Consider the following 6,203-nt stretch of genomic DNA (forward strand, 5'->3'; position numbering starts at 1 on the left):
GTATCTGAATCCTGCTTTCCATAGCTTTTCATTCCCTAGCTATGGATGATTTTTTTTTTTTTTAAACATGCAGCCTGACTGAAAACAAAGGAATCATGTATATTCTGGCTCCTGATTAATCATACTTTTCAAGTTATATAACATGGTCTATGATAACTGTTTTGGCTTCTGGTTTCTTGAAACTTAACATACTTGTCTTGTGACTATATGGCAGGAAAATGCCAAGGAAAACTCTTTCTTATCTCATTCAGTTCTTCCATACTGAAGTTAGAAAATTTAAACTTCATTATATGTATACATGTGGGGCACTCTTACAGCTGTTATGTTTCACCATAGGGCTACACTTAAGTTTGTTTGGGTTTTTTTGACTGTCTAATTGCCATATTTATTGCATAGTTCACACGTTTGATTTTTTAATAGTCACTGAGATCCTTCAGAATGTGCGGTGGTTGTCTTTTATACTTCAGAAAGTTGTTACATCTCATAACATGATATCTTCTATATCTTGAAAGTGATTCTCATTAAGTGGGGTGAAGAAACTTCTTCCTTGGAAGTAAATATGAACAAGTAAGCAAAAGCATGGTAAGTCTTGCATCCTAAAGGTCCCACAGTTCAAAAACTTAGATAGAATGTCTTGTTCAGTCTTACTCTAAATGTTTATGCTGATTGAGAGTTATAATTTTTCCACTGGCTAACTATAAACTGTGTTACATTCAAAATATACTTGTACTGTCAATATATGCATCACATATCGAAACCACTTGCATAACTTTTTGAGAGAAAGAGATCAGGTTTGTCACCTTCTCATCATTAAACAGGTACAGATTTCAGTTCTTCATCCCAGATTTTGATTTGGAAAACTCTTTGGGACACTTTCTACATATTTGTACGGCACCTAAGACAGTGGGGCCTCACCTAGTTGTTCCCAAGGTTCTAGTATAATATCATTAATAAGTGACATTATTATTAATAGAATTAATATTCAAGAACTCCTAAATTCCTTTTTGGCAGTAGGCAAGGATTTCTTAAAGAGAGAACTTTTATTCAATTTACTGCATCTCACATGATTTCTGGACTGTCATGGCTACATCATTCTTGGCAGAATTAATTTTAATGTAGAATAGCATAGCACAAGACTATCCTTCAAATGCCATGAAGATTTTAATTTGAAAAAAACAGAAGTTACAACGCTGATATACAATAAAGTATAAAGTTCAGTTTATTGACTGATCTATTTGTGTTAGTTTGGGTACATTTAAACAAGACCATCACCTGGCTGTGAATAGAAAGGTTCTGAAATGTGCTGCCTGTGTGAGAGGTGATTTTTTTTTTGTAACAATTGTAAAATAAGTGATTTCTAAAGTTAAAAGAATGTTGTAATCAGATGGTAAATGAATAAGTAAGTGGCCTGCTTAGAGGTATGTCTAGTTAAAGATAAAATTTTTCAAATGGAAATGGTACCATTGGAAGAAATCTTACCAGACACTTGGTGCATCCAGACGAGTACAGCCGTGTGGTATGTGGCACCGCAAACACGTCAGCAGCACCACACACCCCACAGCCAGCTGTTCTGTATGCTGCAAGGGAGCGCTGTCCATGTGTGCGCTGCTCCATTTTTTTCCCCCCTCCCCCCACCCCTACCCTACCATGGTTTTTTTTTTTTTGACCCCTGGATATCCAGGGGGCAAAAAAAAAACACAGGGAAAAAAAACCCAGAGCAGCACGTGCACAGTCAGCACGTGACTAAAAAGAGGAGCCGGGCTGTCTGAAGCCATGCTCCGGCTACCAGCCAGGCTCCACCCGGCAGGATGGCTACAGCTGTGGCCCTAGGAGGCCCCCTACCAGCCTCCCTACCACCCCTGGAGTAACTTGCCATGCACTAACACGCACATGGCACAGGTGTTGCCTGGAGACAAGTAGCTGAGGTGCAAGGTGCGTCACTGCTACTTGTCCCTGGGGAACCAAACGTCCATGCTCATCTGGATGCAGCCCTTAAGTCCCAATTCATGATGGCTCTAGCAAAAGAAAATGACTTACTCTTACATGTTGGGTATTGTAATGTGTGTTGTAATGACAGGTGAGGGCGGGCAGCCTCTGCCATATAGTTAAAAGCTGTTAAGAGGGTTTGAAGTGTGTTAAATAGGGTTAAAAGAGCCAAGTAACTATTTTGGAGGGTTTGTGTGGAAAGATTATTGGAAGTGTAACTTGGAACCCCCTTTTTTAAGACTGGTTTTTATCTTGGGAGAATATTCAAGTTTCTCCAGTACTTGTAATCCCAAATTTGCCAAGACGGTTCTCGGAACGTTGAGGAATCCTAAGCAGTTGATGTTAGTTTTCTTCCAACTGGAATGTTGTGTCATAGCAATGATGGACTTCCCAGAAGAGCAGGAATAGAACCTCACCTGGTACCACATGACTGGATTTAGTAGGTGTTTATAAAATGCACAGGTTTAATTTAACTTTCCTTTTGGAAGATTCTCTTTAAACCAGTTCTTTTTTTTTTTCTAGGTGTGGTCATTTCCTACCCCAAAAGGAAAGAGACAGTGGCATGGCTTTTCACACTGAGGCTTGATGGTGGCTGCTTAGCCATATTGCCAGTGTTTTTAAGAACTTGAATATTTGTTGGGGAGGTTCCACCCAAAAGCAGGCAGTTTACTTGGGGCAACTTCAAAACTGTTTTACCCCACAAAACCTTACTAGTGTGGGTTTTTTTGCAGAGGGATTGGAACAGCTGTTCCATATGGATCCTTTGTTTGGAAGAGTGAAGCACTATGATGTTAACAGCTGTGAACTGTGCACAAAACAAATGAAACTATATGGGAGGACAAAAATGGTCTCTGGGTGGGATGGTGTCTTCTAGGCACCAATAGCAGAACTGTTGCAGGATATACTTTGGCATTGTTTCAATGTAAGAAAATGGCATACAGACAGAGAGCTATCATACTTCCCACTTTTCCAAATACCTTGTATATCTTTGAACTACACATTCTATGCAATGAGTTTACTGTTAAATTAGGATTTATTTCCAGGGCATACGAGATTAGCATAGTAATAAAAAGCCCCACAGATTTCCTGCATCCATTATTTAACAATGATCATAAAGCTTTTAAACTGAACTTTTTCTTTGTGTATTTTTACTGGGGTGTTCCAAAATGATCTTTGATTTATGTAGGTAGCATTATTTGGGAATTGCTATGGATAACAAGTGTTGCTTCAGTTTGAGTTCATGAATTAACATGTTGCTTTTATACACAGAAATTATACCTTTGGACACAGGCATGTCTGCACTGCCTCTGCATAGTGTCAGGGAGCTCCATATTGATGCCTGCTGTACCTGATGTATGTGTGATACTTCTCAAACTGGAAGTAATATAGCTGCCTTAGTCTGCTACTGGGATCATGCCAATAAATTCTCCCAAGCTTATGGAGAATAGTTTTTTAAAGAAATACAGCAGTGCACTAAGGTGGATGGCTACATTACTTTTATTTAGTACCCACCCTGCAGATGCAGGCTCTTTATGTCCCTCAACATGGTGCTTTCTGCCTCTGTGTTGAGGTGATACATATATACCCATTTTGTCTTTTTCACTTAATTGTTTTATTTTTGTTTTGATTTTTTTGCCTCAAATATTAAAATGTCATCCGCCACCACCAAGATCCACATCTGCAGAGGCTAACTGGGTATAAACCACAAAATGGTTCTGTTTCTTGAACTCAAACTACTTTTGGAATTAACCAGTTTTATTTTGGTGTCAACTGTTGGTAAATTATACCCATGACAGGTTGGTCTCATAATATTGGTGCAGTGTTAAAGAGTCCATAATCCAGATAGCAATCCCCTTGTACTGGGCACTGAACAAACACCCAAGGAGAATCCCTGCCTTAACTAGAGCACAAGATTTAAAAAAATGTAATGAGATTGCCATGTTGGCCACTTAAAAAGTTTAATGTTAGATTTAAATATCAAGGGAGTGAAAGGCCAAACTCATTGAAGCACCCTCCCCCCCCCCTCCCCCCCGGGTGTGTCTGCAGTATCAGGATTTTACCCACATCTTTAATCTTCTTAACTTATACCTGTGGTTTTTAAACCTGAGACAGTATTTTGTGGATGAAATAAACATTTTCAAGTAAATAAATGCCACATATTTAGCAAAGTTTTACCGAGTTTTGATTTGATTCTGAAGAAAAAAAGGACATCTGGAAGGTTGCCTGATCTTTCTAAGAGAAACAAATATTTGCACTCAAATGCTTATGCATATTAGTATGGTGTGGTTTTGTATCCACACCTATGTCAGATTGTTTTGTAAAGCATTGTATACATGGACGATGTTCTATGAATTATGAAAATAAACATGGAGCCCTTTTGACAGCATATTCTCTGGATGCCTTGAGGTTAATGTTTCAGGGCACGATCCTTGTCATCTTCAGTTTTTATGCACAGCAGCTAGCACAGTCCTGACTAGCGCTTCTGGGCACTACAGTAAGAGTATTAAAATTCATCTCAATGATACACCAGGGATTAATTTGGCCTAACTCTACTGAAACTGATGGATTTGTGTCAAGGATGAATATGGCCCAGTGACTGAATTTGTATTATGCTATTGTCTAATGCGATCACAAGAAACTCTGAAGAGACTATATCATTGGCAGTTTTTAATAAAGGTGTTGTTCAAATATAGTATACTATATAAGAGGTAGCTATCTTAAATTGTAATGGGATTGGTGTGTTGTACTAGCCATGGTGATCCAGGTGGCAAGGATTTTTTTTTTGTGATATTTTGATTGGACCAAGTATATCATTGAGAGAGAAGTTGGACAAGATTTGGGGCACAATATACTGTTCTTCATGTCTGAGCAAAGATCTTCTTCAGACCTGAAGGGGTACTTTTATGCATGAATGAAAGCTTGTCCAACATCTTTCTTAACTATACAGTAAATAATATTGGTTATAATATTGAATTCTTGTGATGCAATGGAAAACAAGAAACCATTCAGTCAACTATTGTTGAATTGGAATATACTAAATATAAACTGAGGAAAACTGTTAGCACTGACTACCCAACAACATTTCGTGATCAACAGTTGGTATCTGAGATACTTTAATTGAAATGACCTTTTTACCCTGGAATTGCCTCCACCTCTAAAGCCCAAAGGATACTCTCTTCTACACTTTTAAGTTTTCTTTTGCTAGGCAAGTTTACGGTTCACTTTTAGTTGAGGATTGGGCAAAAATCTATTAAGCATGCTTTTATGCCACCTATGGCAAAAAGAATAACCAGTTTTTATCTTTGAGATTTTTCTGGTCAGCTCCAGAAACAGAACACTGAAAATTAAGCCCAAATGAACCAGACAGTTAACTATAAAAATCTAAGAGAATAAATTTTGGTGCCTTCCCTGAAATTTAGACATTGCAAGGTCTGAGAATACTTTGTTTAACTGGGCAGATAGCAAGGCATGATGACACCATGAAGACTTAACTTGTTCAAAAAGATGTATGTTTTTGTAGGTGTCAGCTACTATGACAGGACTTGTAGAGAGCTGAGGTACTAAATAGGAATAAAATAAATGCCAAGGATAGGGAAAGGAGGAGGAGTATAGGAGGAAGAGTCATTTTTGAGAGAGGGAAAGGTGCTCCTTCCCCCATCCTTACTTCCTCCTTTCCCTGTACTTTGTATTAAATTATTTTATTCCTGTCTAGTTAGTGCCCTTGCTCCCTTCAAGTTGATTTACAACATCTGATGAAGTAGCCTGTAGCCTAGAAAAGCTTATGCCATTCTGAACAAGCTAGCCTTTAAAGTGCCTCCCTGCCTTGCCTTCTGCCTGATTTAAGACTCTCTACTCATTGCTTTTAATTGTGAGGCTTGCTAACTATCCTTAGTCAAAATTTCACTTCCTTGTTGTGTACCCATTGACTGACCCCTGACCCATTGACTGAAGGAGTAAATGTTTTTCAGGGGATCTTAGAGGTGAAAAAAGTTATTAGAGCATTAGATACTGTCATCTTATACATGGTAGTGTTGATTGCTACCGCTAGGATTCTTGTTTTTTTCCTGTATTTCTAAGTTTTATATCATTTCTGGTAAATGATAATGAAGATGGGCCTGACAAGCCACAAAGCCAGGAGAAGTTTGGCAACGAGCGTTTGGTTTGGTCCACTATAGACATAGGGATAGGTATAAAGTTCAGACCTGGACATGAACTTT

Source organism: Alligator mississippiensis, chromosome 2 (genome assembly GCF_030867095.1).
Source record: "Alligator mississippiensis isolate rAllMis1 chromosome 2, rAllMis1, whole genome shotgun sequence".
In the NCBI taxonomy this organism is placed as follows: domain Eukaryota; kingdom Metazoa; phylum Chordata; order Crocodylia; family Alligatoridae; genus Alligator; species Alligator mississippiensis.